We start from the raw sequence: 25,044 nt of genomic DNA on the forward strand, positions 1-25,044 counted from the left end.
CAATCTAAATATTTTTATTTATATATGTATATGAAGATGGTCAGGGTTGCGGTCAAAGGAGAAACAAAAATAGTTTACAACTATTTATTTTCCGACGTTACAAAATGATACTATGATAAGAATAAAAATACAAAGATAAGATACTATGATAAGAATAAAAATAAGTAACAATGGCAAGAGTAAAAATTTTATTATTAATTACGGAATTAAAAAAATCCGCTTCATTGTTGCCTACTGTTCACCCGTTTGTTCTGAACAGGTAGGTTCCTTGACTTTTTTTTCCCCATTTATTATCATTTTATATATTTATTTTTACTTATTTATGTATAATTATTATTGTTTCATGACGTTTATTTAATCTCAATTTTTTTTTTCCTTCCCCGTATTGTTTTTGTTTTATGTACATCTCCTGTACTTTTTAACTGTATATTTTACGTATTTTTATATAAAAAATTTTTACTCTTGCCATTGTTACTTATTCTTATCATTGTATCTTATCTTTGTATTTTTATTCTTATCATTGAATCATTTTGTATCTTTTTAACCCTGATGAAGCCCTACAAAACGTCGGAAAATAAATAGTTGTAAACTATTTTTGTTTCTCCTTTGACCGCAACCCTGACCATCTTCCTATACAGGAAAATAAATAGTTGTAAACTATTTTTGTTTCTCCTTTGACCGCAACCCTGACCATCTTCCAATACTTCATTTTTTACGGTCAACTATATAAACATATATACATTTTTTTTTTTTATTTCATAAAGAAATCTATTTCGTCCATTTCTAATTTTACTAGCCAAAATATTGCTATATATTGCCTCTTATATAATATTGCCTCTGCTAACCAGAGATGTCCAAACCTAATTTATTAGATGTTTCTTTGCTGTTGATGTGATCCCACTAATCTGCAGTGGAGTGATCATGTTTTATTTCATCCTGAATAAAAGACGTTTTAGGATCTTCTAATAATATCCTTGCAATTAATCTTATACATACATTACATACAAATAATGAATTGTGAACAACAGTATTAAGGATATGTGCTTCAGTACATAACTCTACGTAGACAATGAAAGCTTGAGAGGCATCGAGAATTTTCGATATAACAAAATTTATATGAAGGCTACGCCAAAACAAATTGAAAAGGGGTCAAGGCACAAAATATTAATTATACAGAGATAAATATGTGGACTCGACAAGATTGATATCAGTAAGTAAAAGTGAACTCCAAGATGAAGCAAAATATGATTAACCACAAGATCCGATTGTGTAGGGGGAGGTTGTAAACAAGGCAGTATGTTATTGTGAGAACATCCTTCTTCTTGTTTTTCCACACCCTAGAAGCCTTCTCATATCCTGCTATGAAGACCATAAACGCTGAATTATTGCTTATGGTTGCAAATATCAAGCATGTACTTTACCTTACATCTGCTCTTTCCTGTTTTACGCCGGTTTGTCCCTCAGCCTTATAGCTTGTAGTGAGAATTCGTTCCTTTCTTCTTCTGTGTGTGAGTTCATAGCCTTGATGTGATAACAAATTCAATAACCATTAAAGAGAGGCTACTGCAGATTGGTTTATTATACAATGAAATTTTAATTTGAAAATTCAATGGTATAATAGATTGGATAAAAATAGTGGACAACATATATTTGTAAAGAGATGGACAGACTCTGACCAGTTTTTTTTTTTTTTAGTTTTACTGTGAATTACATTTTTTATTACTTTCAAAGAGGCAGGATAATGTACGATTTTTTCTATAAAATCCGAAATATGCTATTTATATTATATGCTTTATTTATTTTTTAAAAGTGCTGAACTGTCTAGAAAGTAAAGAAGTATTGAACCACAGAGAATGCACACCAAGTTGTCGGGCTCCCCAAGGCTGTTCTTGGGAGATTGGAAATTCTTGGTGAGGATATTTGAATGTTCAGAGGGTTCCTACATTCTTAACCCTCCTATCGTTAGTACATCAAACTTATGAGAACCCATGGACTAGTGTTTATGTGGTAATAACTTCATGGGAAGAATCTCACTATATTAAAGACAATAAAGAATGAATTAACGAATGGGGAAAAAATGTGGTATAATCTTCATCTTCTTATTTATTTTTTTTTAAAGATCTCTCTCCCTAACCTTTGTCTTTTTTTGGATCTTGATTGATTTGCTTTTCGTTGGATCATAACATAATGTCCAGCCATTATGGACAACTTTATATTTTTATAATAACAACTTTTATTATTAAGAAATTTGCCATTTTTAAATTTCTTTTCCAAACTATTTTACACCTGTTAGCCTACTAAAATTCTTATGTATTATCTCCATGAAAGTATTCGTCGACATTTATTCTTCTTCGGGCTTTTTATCTTTTTTTTTTAATCCATAGGTTTCTGTGGATTGTCAAAATTTCTTTTGCTTTTATTTATGTTTTGTCACCATCACACATTGATTCCTTAAGAGACCCAATCGAATCGGATGCCTCCATTTTTCTCTTTTTTTTAGATATTCATAAAATTGTTAAATATTTTGTATTTATCCATGATTTAATATTGATTACAATGAAAGATTTTTATTTATTTAAAATAATTAAAATTAAAGGTACTTTAAAAGAAGATTTATTTTAAATATGCATTGAATCTCCATCATACTGCTTAAATGATAATAATACCTATCCACATTTAAAACCATTTAATTGTACGTTGATATACTGAGTTTAATCAAAACTGTTGATTAAAATCAATTTTAGTTTTAAAGACAATTAAGCAAAGGACCGAGTATTTTCTATTCCGGGCAATTTTAATACAAATTTAAATATTCTATTTATTTGTTTGTTTAATGAAATATGATTTCATAAAACAGAGGACGTCTATCGATTTGCTATTTAGCCGTGTCCTTAGTTTATTCACAAAATTCCCCGAAATAGAAAATACCCTCTCACTTGCAACCAAAGTGTTATTCATACATTGAAAACCGATATTTTCTACTAAAAAACCGGTTTTCGAATTTCATAATTTTCTAAAAAAAAAAACGGTTTTACGAACCGACAAACTCTATTCCCAATGATCTATATTAGGTCTATATGCTACTGAGGAGATCATTTTTAACCAGGAAAAAATATTATTTCTCACATCTCGTTAGGTTAATTAAAAAATCCTTTCATAGTTTATATTTATCTATCACTAGTTAAAATTAAAAATTAAAATATTATTAAGTTTAAATCAAAATCTTTACAGCCATTTTTGAAAAAATCTTTATGAAGTGTAAAATCCATGGGCGTACCCAGCTGCCCCCCTCAGAAAAAAAAATATTAATTTAAAAAACCAAAACCAACCATTCGATTTCAACATCATATTAACAACTTCTAGATACGATTGAAAAGTTCAGAGCATTTTACCATATATAAGCTCCATCCAATTCTTATTAAAAATGTCACAAATCCAAAAGATCTATACTCCTTTATTATTGTTATTTATTTATTTATCTTAAACCTATTTATTCAGTCAAGTATTTCTTTTAACCAATATTTTATTACATTATCCTTTGAATCTTTGTATTAGTTTTGTTCTGGTAAAATGTATTTATTTGTTTGTTTTACTGTAAACTGGTCTACTGCTGTGACTATTATTTCTCTGGTTTGATCTCACATTGCTGTCTAATAGTGAATTTGTTTAACGGGTCATTTGAGAGGGTGAATTCGGGAGAGTGAATTTGTCGATCAAATGAAAATTGTGAAATGGTGAAATGGAAGGGACTAGAAAGGGAAAGAAAAAAAAGAATGAATTGAAATATTTGTATTTAGTTTGTAGATTGAAATTGTTTGTAAAAGGAAACTGTGGGGAAAAAAAACTGTTTTCTTTCTTTTTTATTATTTCATGTAAACATATGTAATTTATATATATCCGATCTCGGATAGATTTGTATGCTGTATAATGTAGCAACCCGATGTATTTGGGCAGCATGGATGAATAAAGCATTTCTCTCTCTCTAAACTATTTCATTCATTGACAAATTACTATGAATCTCCAGTTTATCACAAATTAATGTTTTATTGTTTGCCTTGATTGTTAACTCTTTGGATCAGTTATGAACATGTTTTCCTCTTACACATATCAGTATGTGTCTACATTGAACTTGATTTGATCTTTTCCTTTTTATTTTTTAATTGTTAGAGCATATTATTTTTTTAGTATTTGTGGCAAACCATTTATTTAGAAATGGATAGAGCTAATAATTAGGTAACATAGTCTGAACATTTTGATGGTATCTAAAAGTTGTCATCATGTTGAGGGATAAGATTATCTGAAGTTAGCGGTTACTCCGAAATGCTGTTAAATAAAATAAAGATGTTTTATATACTTAATAGGAAGTATATCATTTACCTTATTATTCAAATATATAAAATTATATATATAGTTCTCTTACTGATTTTTACTATGTCATTTTAATGCACAAGTTTATGAAGACTGTTCATCTATTATTAATTGTCTATAGGTTATTGTAAATATCTTTTCCTATTTTTTATATATGTTATTATATTGTGCTATATAAGTTTACGAGGACTTAAACTGGTGGGAGGGGGAGTTACGACCTCAAGGCCATATCAGGTGACCAAGTAGATCAGCTGATGGAACATGTATATAGAGAGATAGTGAACTCAATTATTTACGCATTCAGAGAGTGTTATTCCGCTAACCTATTCCTTTTTTTCGACCAGGGGTGTATTGCTTCTCTGCATCTAATTTTTTTTTGTTTTGTGATCTCCAATTTATTTTTTAAATCCATAAAACTGAAAAGCCAAAAAAAGAAATATAACCGCGTGATTCGACTGAATCTAATGACAAACTTCAATCTTCGTTAATTTCAGATGTATTGAAGATAAATTGAAATTTTCTATTCTGGAGAAGGCACGTTGTTAACTAAAATAAAGATGTTTTATATGCTTAATAGGAAGTATATCTTTTACCTTATTATTCAAATATATAAAGTTATACATATAGTTCTCTTTTTTTTTTTACACCATTTTAATCTACAAGGCAAGTTTATGAAGACTGTTCATCTATTATTAATTGTCTATAGGTTATTGTAAATATTTTTTCCTATTTGTTTATATATGTTATTATATTGTGCTATATAAGCTTACGAGGACTGTTCTTAAACTGGTGGGAGGGTAGTTACAACCTCAAGGCCATATTATGTGATCAAGCAGATCAGGTGATCGATCATGTATATAGGGAGGTAGTTTTGGATTTTCTATTCTGGAGAAGGCACAGATAGTAAATCCAAAACCACCAGAGACCTGCTGATTGCGCTAGGTCCTGAGGCTGGAGGTGGTAAACATCTTATTCCATTAGTCAATTCCCGATTTAGATTCAACCTCTCTTCTCTGCCATCGATCTCTGTTTACTCCAAGTATTCCTTGCACACTGAACTGTAGACCCAACTAATCACATCACGTACTCTCATCCTATAAAATCCATCGGTGTCAAGGAAATATAGAAAAGTTTTATTATATTTTGAAGTTTTCACACATTCATCTAAATTATAAAGTGATTAAATTACCACCAAGAAAGAAAATATTGATCCTATAGTTCACCTGATTTATATAATTGCTTTCAATGAACAATAGAGTTTTCCAAAATATTTCTTAACTATCATTGCATTTCATTTGCGAACAAAATTACGGATAATGGCCATTGGGACTATGTCCTCTTCTCTATTCTCCATATACTTTATGTAGGCTGGGTGTTTATCAGGAAATAAATTGTTTATCTCAGCCTGGTTCAGTGTCTTAGCCACTGAGAAATTATTCCTTGATTTACTTCATGAAAATATTGAAATATTTTTCTTCTTGCTCTTCATTATTAAACGTACAAAATGACTACCTCTTCAATTCAGATTCCGTAGAAACCCCTGATATTTTTTTTAAATGTATACACATACCAACTATAATTAAATATCTAATCCCCATATAGGATTTCTGTGGGGAAAAATTTGGCACCATGATTATGATTATAAAAATGAATAAAAAATAATTCTTATTTCCCCTAGTCATATTGATAAATAGTTGTATATCCAATATTAAGCAGCTTTGATGATAAAACATTATGTAAAATTTGTCAAATAAACCATAATAGAAGAATGAAATAGCGGAAAAAATGTATTTATGTCTAATATATTAGTCAACGATAGGTACCCTAGCCTTTCTTAGCTTTTGCTGTAAACACGAATCACTTTATTTGTTTTAAATTATGATGTAGAGATTCTGCCTTTATGCTGCCACTACGAAGGGTTTCCTACTTCTACGAAAAGGGTTCTGCCACTAAAAAAAAAATTGAAATCACTGCTCTGAAGGTTTTTTTTTTAATTCCTCTCCCTAGCAATTTCTTGCATACGGGGTGCAGCAGCAGTGTGGTAGTGCACAGGGGTTTGCGCATGCCACTCTCACAAAAATCAACAATTTTTTTTTCATTCTTGTTATAAATTACAATAATAATGTTAGGAGGGGGTCCGTTTAATTATTGTTGGGAACAATAATAGTTTAAAGGAACCCCCAGCAAAAAAAGAAACTTCTGTCAATGATACTACATCCGATTCGACATAAAACCAACACTTTTTATTTATCAGATGTGCCACCATTAAAGAAAATTAGTGATATTATTTATAAAAACTAATTTGGAATAAATTTGATTTTTTGGGGGGGGAGGACTAGCGCATTGTATTTTAATAACATTAGACAGCTAAAAATTGACCATTTTTAAATACTTTAAAAAAATATTTGAGATATCGGTAATTATAAAAAAATATATTTCCCATGGTTTTAAAGATTAAATTAAAGGAAATGTGTTTTTATTGATGAACTTTTGAAGTTTTTGTGAAATAAAAATTAATCGTCAAGTTCAGTAGCTACATTGTTGGGAACAATAATAGTTTAAAGGAACCCCCAGCAAAAAAAGAAACTCCTGTCTACGATACTATATCTGATTCAAAATAAAACCAAAACTTTTTATTTATCAGATGTGCCACCATTAAAGAAAATTAGTGATATTATTTATAAAAACTAATTTGGAATAAATTTGATTTTTTGGGGGGGGAGGACTAGCGCATTGTATTTTAATAACATTAGACAGCTAAAAATTGACCATTTTTAAATACTTTAAAAAAATATTTGAGATATCGGTAATTATAAAAAAATATATTTCCCATGGTTTTAAAGATTAAATTAAAGGAAATGTGTTTTTATTGATGAACTTTTGAAGTTTTTGTGAAATAAAAATTAATCGTTAAGTTCAGTAGCTACATATTACAATGTTTACGCGCACTATAGATGCAATATTTGTAGATTCATGATAGTTTGATATATGTAAAATATTATCAGAGGATATTTTTTAATGAAAAAAAATATTGTTTATAATATTGAAACTATTTTACCTTTGATAAGGAGATATGCCAGGTCCAATAACAGCTACCATCTACTATATGCTATGAAGCGTGAGCTCAGAATATTTATGAAGCTAGTACATCCTCCTCACAATTGAAGAACTTACCATTTCCATCACGTAGTGTTTTATCAGCCCGGTCTTGTTAGATACCAGCTGTGAGTGTCAATCCTTAGTCTCCCATTTGCATAAGCAACACAGACTTTACTCTCGGAGGAAGTCTGTTGTAATGGGTGTTATTGTAATTCCGTTCTATCAAGTCTCTTGTATAACATGTTATTCTAGTGAAGCCAACATGAGTAGCATTTCCATACATTATAACATGTCATTAAGTTATGGAAGGATAACATTTACATTTAGGCAGACATTTGTGCTCATGAAAATTAATATTGATTATTAATATACTATGACAATTATTGTATAAGTTATACGAGACAAAATAAGATACATTACGAACACTAATATTTACAAATAATGAAAAGGAGTGAGTAAAGGGTTTAAACATGTTAAGAATAACAAAAGGAAAAGCTAGACTGTGATAAAAAGACAAAGTGATACTAAAGTGAAAGGAGATAAAAATAAAAACATAAAAGTATAAAAGAAAGAAGAGTATATAATAGTACAGAAGGGAGATATAAAAAAAAAATAAGAGAAGAAAAGAAGCTTGTTGTATTTTGTGTGGTCAGTTATCTTCCAGAAGGCAATGGAAATAAAATGGTATTAATGATGTAATCATGTATAGGAAGGAGCAAAATTAAAAAAATTACAATAGTTTATTTTTCTATTCATAAATATTTACAAAAATATCAGATCTAATTTTATAAGAAACAAATTATTTTTTTTTTTTTTTTTTTTTTAGCAGTTCAAGGCGTTCTTAAATTCTTCTTCTATCTTTATATATGTTCAAAATATAATAATTCCAAGTGCCGAGTTTCATCATGATTGATGATGACATTGATACCAAATCTAAAAAAAAATTCACAATTATACCAACATGCTCGAAAACTTGGGAAAAAACTGTTGCCAGGTCACGTGTGGATCGCTGGAAATGAACTGGCAGACATTGCAGCTAAACAAGCACTTGCTCTTCCAGGTCAGGGTGCGGCCATTCTGACATGCCAAGAAATAAGTCTTCCAATGAAAAATGAAATATCAGCTATATGGCAAGCCATGTGGAATGGAAGCCCGTCAAGAAAATTAAAAACTACCATTAAACCATCGACATCATCAAACCGTTCCAATCGCAGGGAGGAGGAGCTATTGCCAGATAAAGAATAGGTCATACGAATTTAACTCATACATATCTAATCAATAATAAACCACCGTCAAAATGTCCATACTGCAACACTGTACTGTCAGTCATATATTTGAAGAATGTCATTTCTATTCCATGAACTTAAATAGATTGGGAGTGGAACCGAGTGTATCGGATGACCTGAAAAACGTGGAAATGGTTTTGGTTTTCTTAAAAGGAATGGCCTTTTGAATAAGATTTAAACCCAAAAATTTGTTATACGTACTAAAGAATTCTAAAATAAGTAATTATTTAATTTTTTTCGTAATTATTTAAAGAGTTTCAAATCTTGAAATAGAATTATAAAGTGCGAAACATGGGCCTTGATGACCTTAGGATTTTACGCCCTAAACCCCCAGCCAACAACAACAACCAAATCTAAAAAGTAAAGTCATAGTATTCTCGGAAAAAATTCACGGCCTATGGCAAATCAATGACCTCAAATCTTGGTACATTTTCTTTTCTTTGTGTACTACAAAGGTCCAACCAAGGAAATAAGAAGCAACAATTTAGACATAGAAACGAATGTAAAAGTGATAGGTGAAATAAGTAAAAAAGGGGACTACTGAATTTTGAAAAATATAAAATTTAGAACAAACAAAGTAAAAGATATGTCGCGTTTGTTAGTTGCAGTTTTCTGTTTAAATTTATTTATTAATTTAAATCCCACGTATACCCGCACTATTCTTATTGTTCTCATTTAAACAATACAGGTTATAATAAACAATAATTATCATTACTTTAAGTTTTATTTCAGTTTGGGCCCGACAACTATCACCTTGATTTGATTGACAAGAAATTATATATCGATTATAAACAATAGCTCCCTTAATTAGCTTATTTTGTATTCGAAGAATTTGAAAAATATGATTCACTAAAATATAAAAAACAAAAATAGTTTTTGGATTTTAATAATCTCTAATAAGTATTTAAGAATAAATATTAAAAAAAATTTAAACAAATCAGAGATAAACTATAGAGATAAGGATTCAAACATCATGCATGGATTTGAACTGTGGAACTAAAATGTATATTTTACCATTTTTTTCTTTTCCTAGGCAGTATAAGAAGATATTGATAAAAGGTTTTCTCCTCAACTACACCCCAACATTAGGAGGACAGGGAAACTGCATTAAGGGGAAAGGTGAGGCGCTGTCATACATAGAAGAGCGATACATATGTATGGCGTCCTTCAGTATGTTTATATTGTCGCCACCAGCCCAGTCCACTTTTAGAAGGATATATATCTCCTATATTTATTTAGTTCTGCTAGGGCTTCTAGCCATCGTCATATTTCTCAATATCAATGTGCTTATTTGAAATAAAAAATAAGCATATAAATAAGGAGGATAATTAGACTGCTTGACCCTACCTCTCCACGATATAATGAGATTATTAGGATATAATTCATCCAGGTACTACGGACACTATAAATTAATTTAATGATCCTGAAAAAAATTAACATGCACTATAGGTCATATACTTAGGATTTTTGTTAGAATTTTTTTTTTTAATTTGGAAAAAAAATTGTGGTCCTGTGTGGCTACTATTAAAATTATGGTTGCAGTTGTTTCCCTGAACGGTTTTGAGTACCATCGTGCGTTTGAAATAGACATTTATTGAGCGTACACTTTGTACTGAGTACTCACATATTCAAAATAGGGTACTGCTTAACTGTGAAGACCAAGGACGGTATGTCATAATACCAAGCAGTTTATATAACTCACCTCTAGTCCAGACTTGTTATTAAACGGCTTACAGAACAACAAACGTAATAAACATGTAATATCACAATATCTATTGTATAAATAGAAGCGCAACTGAGCTCCAAGAATGCCTAAGAAGAAGGGAATCGCTTTAGTGCCCAGTTGATCAATTATGCAGGCAGTAGATAATGAAAGAGTCATTGGCGTTCGCCAGAGCAAATAACCGATAACGAGGCGAGTTGGGCAAACACCTGTCCCTCATTACCAATCCTAAGTCAATATATGCTATACGTTCCTCCCCTCACTGCGAATTAGTGTTGGGCTCCTTTAGGATAATTTTGTTTTTGTCCAAAAGGACAGATAAAAATATCCTGATAAACATTTAATAGATAATGTTTATCGCAATCGTATTCGGTCAACTTTTCCAAAAAAGATAAGACTCGAAATGTTCGGTAGTTAAGAACTGTTAAGTTTTATCTAAATCTTGACGATCATCTCTCTTGGTAGTTTTCTTTCTTCTGTAGGGATCTATTATTTAGTTTTAGTTTAAGCTATTTATAACCTTTTTGTATTAACAAGGTTTAGTAAAGTTGTAACCTCTCTAAGTGTTTTCAATATCTAGCAGAAGAATGTAGTTTATTGCAGAGTTGACGAGTGACGAATTCTTTTTTTATTCGTGAATTTTCTACTCGAATAATCAATTATTCGTACAAAAAAATATGATCAACCGTCCGATTACTTTTTATTCGTGAATTTTCTACTCGAATAATCAATTATTCGTACAAAAACATATGATTAACCATCTGAATATTTTTTCATTCGTCATTATTTTACACGAAAACATGTTAGAAATGAGAAAAGTTAAAATAAATCGATAGTATTTTCATATTCTCCATACCTCAAAACATAAAGGGACCCTAACATATTGGAAATAAAGAAATTTCAAATAAATCTATAGGCAATCTTAAAATCTATAGCATTTTCATATTCTGCATATCTCATGACATATAAAGGGACCCTAACATGTTAGAAATGAAGAAAATTAAAATAAATCGATACGCGATTTTAAAATCGATAGCATTTTCATATTATGCTTCTTCGATAGTATTTTAAATATTCGAAAACCTAAAAATTGGCCCCTATGTGTTAGAAATAAAAAAAATTAAAATAAATCGATATTGGATATTAAAATCGATAGCATTTTCGTTTTGTACTCGTATTAGTAAGTGAAATAGAACCCTCATACATTAGAAATTGAAGGTGGTAAAAAAATAAGTGAATTAAAAAAAAAATCAAATTTTGATGAGAAGACCAATTGTTCGTTCACGAGGAGACGAACCAGCGCATTTCGTCGGTGGAAGGCTAGAAACAATTTAAACATTGAAGTGGACAGGTCAGGTATGGATTGACGCCCATACAAGCGTCGTCCACACTACCACATAACACCAATGTTATTTAAAACTTATAAAACCTTCCATTTTGTTATATATGTGCTAAGAGTTGTTTGTAATATTTATGCATCAGATTTTATCATTCATTTACCAAGTTCAACTGTCAGCAATATATAATTTGTGAACTTTCTCATTTGTTATACTTTCTCATTGTTGAGGTACTTGTAAAAAGCTGTCACGGGTGATTAAGACATTAGAAATTTATTTTAGGCTATTAAATTCTATCTTTAATTTATTTACTTCCTGAAGAACGAAAGGCAATTTATTATTTGAAAACATGGTTGCCTTATTTAAGAGTAATTAATATAAAATAAATTACATCAACTATAATTTACTTGTATATGCTTTAAATAAGTAATTATTTACATGAATTAATAATAATACTTGGATTAAACATTTCTAAGCCTCTCAGTCCAGACAACACTCCAAGTAATCCAAACAACATACATGAATTACCAGCCAGACCTGTAGTCTTCACAACATAAACACCTCGCAAGCGGTGACCGACCGTATGTTTTACTAGCGCATTTGTTTATTAACAAAACACAGTCTACCACCGTCCCAATATACGACATAGTATTATGCAAAACTAACAATTGTACAGAATTTAATACGGTTTTACTTTATAGCTTAGTAAAATATAATTCTTAAAATCATTAATTTCTCGTTAAGTGATGCAACAATAATTGAATTAGTAGTATGTAAAAATACAACTTCTCAGGAGAAGAATCCATTACTTTTTCCATTACTTAGATCCATTACTTTTTTGCTTAAAATAGTACGAAGTAACCTTTTGATGCATACCTAGTAAATTAAAAATCTCCACCTTTGAGTATTTAAAACGATCGAGTAACTTTTGGACCGCAATAATTTTAAAGATAAATTAATATAGATCTATTTATTCCAAGAAAACAATATTATTAATCTAATTCATTAAAAACACTTAACTACCTGGTGTACCTATGTACATGGTGTTTTTGAAACCGGAGCGGGTAGCCGACTTCCTCGTGGTGGACCCAGACGTACGTACTCTGACTACATTGAAAAACTGGGTGCAATATCAGGACACCTTCCCGAACAGCAGAAGCCTAGCTGGATACAGAGAAAATTGGGCTAGGTGGACAATGACTATATTAAGTCTCCTCTTCCCGTTCTAAACAAATATTTTAACAGTGATAGAGGACAGTCACTCCCTGGGAGTTTTAGTGGGGCGGGTCCGGCCCGGAAGAATTTCCTTTGTTGTTATCCACATAGAACACCTAGGGGTAAGAGGAAAATGTGCTAAGATCATATAACAACATTTTATATTTCATTATATGCCATAATTCATTCTTTAAGAGAGAGAGAGAAAAATACTTTATTCATCCATGCTGCCCAAATACATCGGGTTGCTACATTACACAGCATACAATCAATCCGTGTTTGGATATATATAAATTACATATTTTTGCATGATATAATAAAAAAGAAGGAAACATTTTTTTCTCCACAGTTTTCTTTTACAATCAATTCCAGTCTACACACTAAATACAAATATTTCAACTTATTACTTTTTTCTGTCCCTTGCATTTCACAATTTTTATTTCATTTGATCGAAAAATTCACTCTCCCGAATAATATATAATATCCTTAATTATATTGTCTATTATCAGTTGTAAATTACAATAAATAAATAATTAAAAAAAAAAAAAAAAGATCACATAACAACATTTTATATTTCATTATATGTCACAATCCCTTCTTTAAGAGAGAGAAAAATGCTTTATTCATTCTGCCCAAATACATCGGGTTGCTACATTACACAGCATACTAGTCAATCCGTGATTGGACATATTTCAATTACATATTTTTGCATGATATAATAAAAAAGAAAGAAAACATTTTTTTCCCACAGTTTTCTTTTACAATCAATTCCAGTCAATATTTCAACTTATTACTTTTTTCTGTCCCTTGCATTTCACAATATTTATTTCATTTGATCGACAAATTCACTCTCCCGAATAATACATAATATCCTTAATTATATTGTATATTATCAGTGTTTATGAAAGTCTACGTGCGGTCTGAATCACTGTGAACTTGATTCACTTTTATTATCTTATCTCTTTCTACTAAGGACGTGATGGTCGTGTGGGTTGGGCGCGTGGGTCCCAGAGCGTCCGGTCCTGAACGTTGTCCATTAATTTAGACCTGGGGTAGTTTATACATATTTCTCGGTGGTTACGAAAAATTAATCTTGACACTCCTACCTTGGTTAGTATGTGGTGGTACTCCAAAAATAGCCGTTAAGGGTGTGCAAAAAAGGCCACTTGGCCCACTTGCCGAAATATTAACGATTCCCCTACCCCTCCCCTCACCCAAATATCAATTCCTATACCAATCTCCTAATTAGTTTTTCAAATATATGTTCCAACAAGCGACAAAAAAAAAACATTTAGGTTTTAAAGTCTGACAGTATTAAAACAATGATGGCGTCGTGGAAATTAAACGAAATTCGTGTGTATTAAACGGTATATAAGGTTAATACGTTTTCATGAATCTTTCATATAATACATATTCCCTTTTATTCATTACTCCACCGATGGTTCGACCTATACACAAGGTTTGTTGAACCAGGAATAAAATGCAATAAGGAATAATGGTGTGGTTCTGTAGCGAGATAAGATGGTGCTCTAGGAGTACAAAGAAACAAGAATCGAGCGGTTGAAGAGTAACAAAGGATGGCAGAGGGAAACATGAGAGGGTACTCAAGGAATAGTAAAAGTATAATAAGTCCCTTTCTCTGCAAAGTTGAGGTGCAACTACTTCAGTGGACTTTTCTGCTTGATAACGCTTTTCTCAAATATATTACTGTGAAAATTTGATATAATTTTCGAGAAAACGCATTTATATTAATTTTAACTTTATTCTTCGGGAAAAAAATGAGTAAGAATGCTTGATTGTTTTGTAATTTAGGCACAAAATATCAAATGCTACATTAAAAATTATGTAAATAAAAATAGAGAAAGGAGGATTGTTAAAAATAGTAGACCAATGAACATCCCTATTTACTGTCAAACAGACCAATATCGAAGTAAAAAACAAGTAGATGGATAGTTTATAAGAAAAGAGACAGATTATATAATATTTATAAATTAAATCCACTAAAACCAAGAGGATCTAAGAAGTAGAACAATTAAGATGAACTAGATAATGGACAGATTGTCTGAAAAGTTATCTAAAATATAGAAATAAATGAAGTAAAAACTATAAAGGGGTTTTCCTTGAAAATCAACATTTTTTTAAACCGAAGTAGCCTTGTATTAAGACGCCCTCTTAACAATCTTGCGTTCGAATCCAGCTTAAGTGGTGTGTCTAAGCGCAATAGCCTTTCTGGTGGACCCACGAATGAATCTCGACCATTCCATTCTCGCTAGCATAACATGGTTACCTGTTGGAAAATTACTCAAAAATGGTCTTGTCGCTGGTTAACGAAATAAAATAAAATAGAAACTTTACGAATATTATTAGTTAAGGAAACTAGAAAAAAATTTGCTTGCTAGGTTGCGCGTGGGTGTAATCATGGTGTGAAGAGCTGCATATATATACATAGATAATTATTTACTTTAAATCGTCCAAAAAATTGGGATCAATTACTTCTTGACCAGATTATTCAAAATTTTTAAAATGAATCACCCGCCCATTAAACAGGGGATTTTTCCCTCCAGAAATTCAAGACTGGAAAGGACGTAAAAACGTAATTCTATAGGAGCAAGAGAATGTTCCTATTTGGAAACAATTTAAAAGAGACTAGAGGAAACAGTATATTCAACTCGACTCAGAAAATTCAGATGAATCTTCGGGTTTGTATCTAAAGAGTAGATCAAGGGTTAAATGTGAAACCTCAGAATTATACCTATGTGAAAGTTAGGGCCTTAACAAGTTTAAAAAGACCAGGAAAGAACTGCGAGAAAGACATATAAGACTCGCGTGGAGGGAAGAAGGTCAAGAGAAAGACCACGCATTTCCTGGGAGGAGAGTGTTAAGGAGGCGGGATATGGACTGAAGTAGGAGAAGGGAGATGGTCCAAGAGCGAGATATCTGGTCCAGACTCAGCAAATTGTAACCACACACTGTGTAGGCGGTAAAGGGAATAAAATAATTATGATGATAAGTATAAAAATATACAAGAATTAGATGTATAGATGTATGTTTTTATTGAAAAATGAATTAAAATATTAAAATGTATATTACCCATTAAGTAAATATAAAATATATTCTTCATTTATAGAATTTCTGATAATAGATTCGAAAAATGTTACTAATATATTATATCTAATATTTATCTTTCGTAATACATATTCTAATATTAGATATCTAATACTGAGGATTGTCAGACAGCAGAGTTTCATACTCACAAAAAGTACAGTGTGTAATATCGGTCGAACACATGAAAGATGTATACCATATCGATATTTATAAGTTACAATTTTCTTTGAAATCTTACACAATAAACAAGTAGCATAATGCTGAAAATTTTTGATAAATTATTCATTTTATAAACTTCTGCAAAAAAAAGAAACAATTATCCAAAAATGAACACTTCAATAAGTTCCAGATGAAATCAATTCGTAGATTGAATTGATTAATCGAACCACTTAGTGCGCATTATTAGGAATATTGATATAAATGGTTTTGGTGGGAAGCATTAGAGGTTAAACAAATAATCAACAAAATAAGTGACTTCTTTGAAACTAATAAATACAACTTTTTTTAATTAGTAAATAAATTAATATTATAATGGTTCTAATATTAATTAATAGTTTCCAGGCCTACAAGATAATTCTGTGATTTTCTATTTTCTAAATATAATATTTAGATACTAAGCATTTTTTACATTTTAACAATAAAACACTGGCAATCGATTGGTATATCAATTTCCTTACGGATTTTAAATTTTTTTGAACCGACGAACAGAAGAACTATTTTGGTAATACAATTTTTTTCAGATAAAAAATACAAAAAAAAAATCGTTAGCAACACAGCTCCGTCAAGAAAAACTTATTTTTTCCTCATTTTCATTTTTATTTAAAGAAATTTGGTTTCAGCCTGGAAGGATGTTCCTCATATCATCTCTTTTTGTTAATTATATCATTCTTTAATAATTCTATAATACATTTTTTAGTATCATAAATTTTCTTTTGTTTAAAGACTATTTATTGTACTTTGATATGACGATTTTAATCGAAATCATTAGAACTGTTCCTGATTAAATAGTAAAAACCCGGTCCGGTGACGAGCCACATAACTTTCCATTAATGCCTTCGAAGACGAAAATATAAAACGATATTTTTTTTTATTTTCATTCGAATTGTATTACGTATTTTAGCGTTTCTCGATGTATTAATTACAAATATCTATTTTTTTCTTCTTAGTAATATTATAGTTAAACAAAACCGTGTACATTAGTTTGCGATCGGAAAAATTCGGAGAAGCTTGGTTGTCTCTGATTTTTTTTTTTTTTAAATACTTTTTATTTATTGAAAGATATTTCAATCTGCCACACATTTGTAGGCAATAGGTTATAATTATGAACGATCACATTCACACAAAGACAAAATAAAATAAGAATAAAATAAAAAAAATAAATAATAATAATAATAATAAAATCTCTCTTAAAATATATACAAACAGAAGAATAAACAAAATGAACATAATCAAACTATGTGTATGAAAAAAAAAATAACATAATGATAAAATAATACAATCTCTAGTCACATTTACACTCTTATATACAATATTTACACAATCGGCCTGAGCCCACTATATCCCCCACGTGGGAGAGGTAGAGCAGATAAAGATCCCAGCGCATCCCTCTCGCCGCATCACTGGTAGGTCTCTGATTTAGCAGTATCTAAACTGTTGTCTCCGTTTCTCCATTTTTGCTCTTTTAGTTAATTGCCTCAATATTTCATAAATCATACTTAAACATTTTTTATCACTATGTAATATTGTTAATTATTTCAAGTCAACAAAAGTAAATTAAATTCCTTTAGAGGAATATATTTTGTAAATTTGACATATAACCCAATTTAAGTACTTCAATTAAGATAATGTCTGGTTTATATTAACGATCATTTTGTTTCACATTGATAAAAATCGTTAGATTCGTTTTTGAGAAAATCTAAAAAAATTACACAACTTAATAATGTGGCACTTCCAGTGAGTTGATTTTATAGAAAACTTTATTCCATCACCCAGGCATTCACCTTTATTAAATATGTAATTTCAATTCGTACACTTCGTTTTTGAGCTAGGCAGGCAGTTCACATACACACAAACCGTTTTCGAAACTGGGGTATATTTACTTAGGGGACCCCATTCCGTCGTAAACTCGTTTTCGAAATTTAGCACAATCGCAATACTTATGCTTATATTACAGTATATTACATTTATTGATAAGTAAAATAAAAATTATTACTTTAATAAATAACTCAAATACTATCCAATTATAGTCTCAAAACTTTATTTCTTTTATTCGTCCAACGTTTCGGCCAATACGTATTACATAATAGGTATAACAAAATAATGTTTATTAATAGTGTTTGCAGAGAAATAATTTTTGACTGTTTTTTTGATGGATAATTAACTAATTAGATATAAATGTTTTGACCTGGGCAGAATAGCCTGAATGAAGTTTTAGAGTTTTTAAATTATATTTTTTCAAAGTGGTATTGAGTAGATGTCTCTGAAGATGGCCAGATTGGCCGAAACGTTGGACGAATAAAAGAAATAAAGTTTTGAGACTATAATTGGATAGTATTTGAGTTATTTATTAAAGAATTACCAGTCTCAAGAAAATATTAAGATTATAAATAAAAAATTATTTCTTTATAACAAATGTTTATCCACTACAAATAAAACGAAAATCAAGCCAGTATATAACTATTTAACAGTACACAAAGGAAGTAAGCAAAGTGGGGTCATAAAACATTTTCTAGTAGAAATTTCACAAATAAATCTACAATTGCAATAAAATGTATTACTTAAAACATAAATGCCTTGAAAGGGGCGTTTGAAAACTTTACAGCTATTGGAGAGAACCAGTGAATTTATAGGGCATATAAAGCGATGAAAGACTCCATTTACCGAGGACATTTCCTGAATACCATCTCAGTATCGGCCTCTGCATTCCACCATCCCATAAACAAACTGTAGCGACAAAGGGATCTTAATAGAACATTCGTGTCTCGTTTACTGTAGATATATCGTTTTGATCTTAATATATTGAGTACGTAAGTGTGTCTATGTGTAATCCACTTCTCCTTGCCTGTTTTTAGCGGTTTTTTGCTTGTTTTTAGCAAATTCTTTTTTTTTATTCGCTTATTTTTTCAGTAACACTGCCACGCCGCTCAAGCGCTTAGGTCTACTAGAGTTCAATTTCATATTAAAGTACAAACTAATACTATTAGTCTTATAGTTTGTATTAGGTATAGTTTCACAAACCAATACAATGCTGACTCGTATTTTTTTTTTTTTTTATATCACTAATAGTTGGGCCCATTATCAAGCAAAACGTTTTATATTATTGTAGGAAGATAGTCCGAGTGGCGGTTAAAAAAGGTATCAAAATAATGAAAAGAAAACTATTTATTGTTAACCAAAGTTTCGGCCCACTTTACAGGACTTCGTCAGAGCTGTCATATTAAAACAGAGAAGTCAACTCAATATTTTATATTTTTATTGTGCAATATAACATTCTGTCTTATATTCATAGACATTGGTAATAGGGATCATAGATCTCATTTACACCACATTTACAAATTTATAAATAAAATGTAAAAATAATAAATTGAAGAAAAACATATCATAACAATAATAAATAAATGAAATAAACTTAGTATATAAAATAAAATCTTGAACCCAATCATTCCTATTAAACTGTTAACTAAGATTTGAAGAAAATGAAAATGCTAACGATTTTATGATCGTGTATTGATTTATTTTAACTTTTCTAATTTATAACAAGTTAGGGTCCATTTATATGTTTTAGAATATGCAAAAAATAGTATATTCGAGTTTACTTGAAAAATTTGAATCTTGAAAAAATGAATTGAAAAACACAATCTTAAAATCGATAGCATTCTCGTTTCTACTTGTCTGAAAATGTGTAACGGGGCCCTCATACATCAGAAATCAGAAATGGTAAAAAATAATTGAATTAAAATTTTTAAAAATCTAATATTTATTCGATTAAATATTTATTGGAATAATTTTGTAATCGACTAATTCTTTATTTGTTATTATATTATTGTAGTAATTATATTATTATTTATTTACTCTAAGTTTACAAAAGTATTCAGATTGTTCAGCCGTATTTTTATTCGAATAAAAGATAATTATTCTTGTTAAAAATCCAGAAATACGAACTCTGAATAAAAATGTATTCGTTTCTCGTCAATAGAAAACTACTCTGGCATTTGAGCGCTTTGCCTTCAAACCATCCGTGTTCCCTCCTATCTTATACTTATTACTCTTTGATCTTATAAATAGAAAAAGAAGAGAGATACCCAATGTGGTTTTCTAGGAATTTCCTATCTTACTTGGTGAATTCCATATACCTATCCAAAAATCTAGATTAATAAAATCTAGACCAAGATTAATATATTTTAAAAAAACTTAAATTTTTAAATACAATTTACTTTCTTTAGTTGTTATTATAAACAAATTATTTTCTGTTCTAAATTATATTTTTTTTAAATTATAAATCATACTTCTTAGGAAATAAATTCTTCTTCCCATACAATTTGAGGCCAAAGACAGTTAAATATATAACTTCTTTTTCAGTAAGATTTATTAAAATTTGTTTAATTTAATTTTTATTATTGGTTTTACCGTAATAAAAAGATATTTCCTCTTAGTTCCCGTTGCTAGCGCAAACGTGGAAATGAGTTGGAATTATAAAAATAAATTACAATAGATTTACATTAAAAATTTTCGATATTTAAGAGTACATTATAAGCTATGCAAAACAAGATGTATCTTTTCTTAAATACTGAAATAATATTTTCCAATCAGAAATTATAGATGATCAATGCTCATGCTATGAAATCATGAGTTACATTTGATGCAGGACATCATAAGATGATGATTTAGGTCCTGATAATCGCAGTAGACGTCCGTTAGTTTATAAGAAATAGGAAATAAAATCTTGAAATGCAACTGGAATCCAAACATGAATTTATCAAAAAAACGTTTTACATAAATTCCTTTCTAGTTATCAGTAGTTAAAGGTCCAGTGGCTTACAATGTTGGAAACTGATATCGAAGACCCTAGTACAAGAACTCAAGAGGAGAAAAAAGGCAGTAATTTCACCCTAATTTTTTATTACTTTAATGCAAACTATATCTAATTACTAGTCATAATTAATGGATCTACAATGTATAAGGTGGCTGTTCCAAAACATTAAAAAACAATTTTTTTCATTCGGAACTCTGTATCTTTAAAATTACCAACAACACTAGAAAACCTAAAAGAACCTCATTTAAAATAGAGTACATTTTCTAAAATATGAGCCCTATTAGAGTTATTTACGTCCAAAAGTTAGTTCTATAGATATTGCTTATAAAAAGCAACATTTCATAAAAATATTGTACAAAATGTACTGAAAGATGAGTTAGTGAATTCATTTTGAAAAATCTATATCTCAAAAAGCATTCGATGTACAGATGTCTATTAATACTCAAATTAAAGCAAGTTTAATGGAATCTAAAGTAGTTTATCTTCGTCGTAGTTTTCATGATATTTGCTAAAATAAATTGATTAAGAGTTGTTCGGACAAGTTTTCATGTGCCAAATTAATGTTTATATGTGAATATTATAAAAACTACTACCCATACGAAGATATGTGTCATAAACTACTTCATAATAAATTTAATTTCTTTTATTTTGAGTGCTGGCAAACATATTTACGTCTTATAGTTCTAGAGATATATTTTTTTCAAAAACCAAACATTTTAACCAAACAACTATAAATTTATATTTTGTCAAATATCATAGTAACTACTACACACACAAAGATAAACGTTATAACTATTTTATAGTAAATTTAACTAGCTGTAATATGAGTGCTGGCAGACATCTGTACGTCTTATGGTTTCTGAAATGAAGTTTTTCATAAATCAAACTTATTGTCCTTTTATTAAGTAATCAAAGATTGGAGTGAAATAACTGCCTTTTTTCCTGGCTCTTGTACTACCTGACATGTTACGTCCGCAATGAACTCTGTATTTTTTTTCTAAAATTTATCAACCATATAAGGTCCACCAGATCTGCTATTAAAAAAGTTCATAAACAATTATAATTAAAAAAGTTTAAGTTAGGTACCCTTATTGGTATTCTTTGATATCCATGCCATTGAAATTTATTTGTAACATTCATACCCACCTTTTTCATAATTAAAAATCTTTTAAAACCAGAATGACTGATCCAGTATGAGAAGAAACGTTCCATAGCTAATTGTTATATATAAGACAAAAGCGTTCAAATTATTTATTTTTAAACCTACAATGTTGCCTCAGAATAAAATCCTTTGTCTTCCATAGCCTATATGTTCAAAGTCGTGGAGGACCTATAGCTTGAAATTTATTTTGACAAACTAATCCAACATATACACTCACAAAAAAAGGTTGTATCAATTTTCCAGCCATCATACGGAAGCAAAAACAACCCTTTTCCCGGCTCTCAGATAATTGGAATTTAGCGGGTCCAGTTTTTACATGGGACCGACAAAAAAAATTTAAAAAAAGGAGGCCGAAAGGACAATAAGCACCTACGTCGGTAGGGAAAAACAAAAAAAGATTTGCCCGAGCGGTAGTGTTTAACAGAATCAGTGTTTAGGTAACAATTTGATCTGAAGGACTCGTCGATGCAAAGCACGTCGAACATCATCCACCGGCGAGTTAAAACCACCGTCGGGTTTACGTGATCCGAGTTGGGTTACCTTTATCGATTTTCTGTCTTTGGTAGTCTCTGTTTATCTGTGATAATAAACACTATTGCTATATACCTAACAATCAATTTGTCTATAAACGAATTAAGTTATATATTCGATATCCGACAGATATATGGTGTTATAATCATGACATCACTTCTCTAGGAGGCTCTATTAACACATTCTAGGTAAGGCATAAAATTAGTTGAAAGTTTTGATTTTCCTCATGGAAATATGGAATTTTTGGGATAACCCAATTAGAAAAAACTCTTATTCGTACAACCATAATGGCAATAGGATACGATGAGCGTAACTGCTCATGTAGCATTACCTTATGAGATATAATTTTTTTTTTAAGATTGTACAATTATGTATTACTTTAATACATTTATAAATTTTCCTTGACTCAACTCTTATGAAATATAAAATATTTTTTTTATTTATTATTTTTTTTACGATTTACACATAGATTATTGGAGCTCTATAATATTTTTTTGAACCTTGTGTTTACATAAACTATTTAACTTTTTTTAATTAACTATTACTGTTTCATTTTTTTCATTCAAGTTTTATTTTTATAAATTTTGTATTTCACAATATACCAAATTCTTTACAAATATTTCACAAGTATTACACTATACAAATTTTAAATTATACAATAGTAGTATTACAAAATATTACCTAAATATTACAGTATACAAAACTGATTCCCATATATAATTCAAAAGGGAATTGTTCCATGATAAATATATATTATTATTATTAAAAATGTCTGTTCTAAATTAAATTTATTTAAATATTGTAATTAGTAAATTAAGGAAGTTTTGAAACTATCGGTTTCAGAATTTGAGTTTAATAATAATTTTCGCTAATCTAATACATGGATAATATAAGAAAATTTATCAAAAATTTATAACTAATATAATTAACAAGCGTTATAAGCAAATATATTTTAATTTCTTGAAGAAAACAGAAAAATCTTAAATTGATGTAGTATATACGCAACACTGACCATTAATGGATTGAGTGTATAAAATGAGGCCTATTATGATTAAAATTTCATTTTTATTTATTCCTTGATATATATATTTTTTTAAATTTAATGTAACTTGGAGTTCAAAAAGTTCAAAGTCGAAAAACACTTAGAACCCAAAGGGACTTAATTGGTCGGGCCCTATTGAAGCACGCCTGATCTCTTCAATCACTATTTACATTCCGAACAGGAAAACGGGTAGCCATGCATGGTAGTGTTCATATTAATTGGGAATGTAACTGTTGGTCAAGAAACAATTATTCGCCATCAAGTATTGTCCTAACAACCCTTCCGACTACCTGAGGTTGAACAAGTATTTTATGTTTACATAACTATATTGAATATACTCCACTACTATTACTATGGAAACTCTTCGGATTGAAATATATTGTAAAGTTACCACACAATAATACAACATTCAGCATTTTATCATAGTTCTTTAAAAACTTTGAGTTGAATGTATAACAATTTACCTTTTATATTGTATTATTAATCTGCAAAAGTAAATCTGCAGGTTGGTGAAATTCCAGAGAATAATGCAAAATTTACTACTTATGTTAAGATTTATTACTAAATTTATTCATACGTGATGGTTCTAAAACTCTTACTAATTATGTAATTAATTTAATAAGGTAAGGAATTAGTTCACCTTTTTTTTCGCTATAACTTCTAAACGGGGAGTCCTAGCGAAACAATTATGGTATAAGAAATGAAGCATTAAATTCTACGTCGAATGAGTACCATAATATGTTAATGTGGTTTAGTAACATGTGTACAGTAAACCACAAAACGAAATAAGTAGAGTACTACATACGAATCCATGACTAATATGTATGATATTTAAGAGTTTAGACAACTCTATAAACTAATATGATTTGCGTTTCGCTAAAAAAAAAAATTTTAAATAGTATTATAAGGCTACTTTATTTGGATACGCTTTAGGTTTGTATGATTTGTTGTAAATACAAAATCATTCAAATGAATCATTATTATTTTCCATATTCTTCAGAAAGTAAAAATCGAATAGTGTATATATAATACTTATAATAACCTTGAAAAACAGGTATACTTTCTCAGCTACACGCAAATCGGTTTAGTAATTGAAAAAATAGTGGACAAACACACAAATCGTAACTATAATTATAAACACATA

This window comes from Halyomorpha halys, unplaced genomic scaffold, assembly GCF_000696795.3.
Source record: "Halyomorpha halys isolate HHAL.00 unplaced genomic scaffold, Hhal_1.1 Scaffold798.1, whole genome shotgun sequence".
NCBI classification, from domain to species: domain Eukaryota; kingdom Metazoa; phylum Arthropoda; class Insecta; order Hemiptera; family Pentatomidae; genus Halyomorpha; species Halyomorpha halys.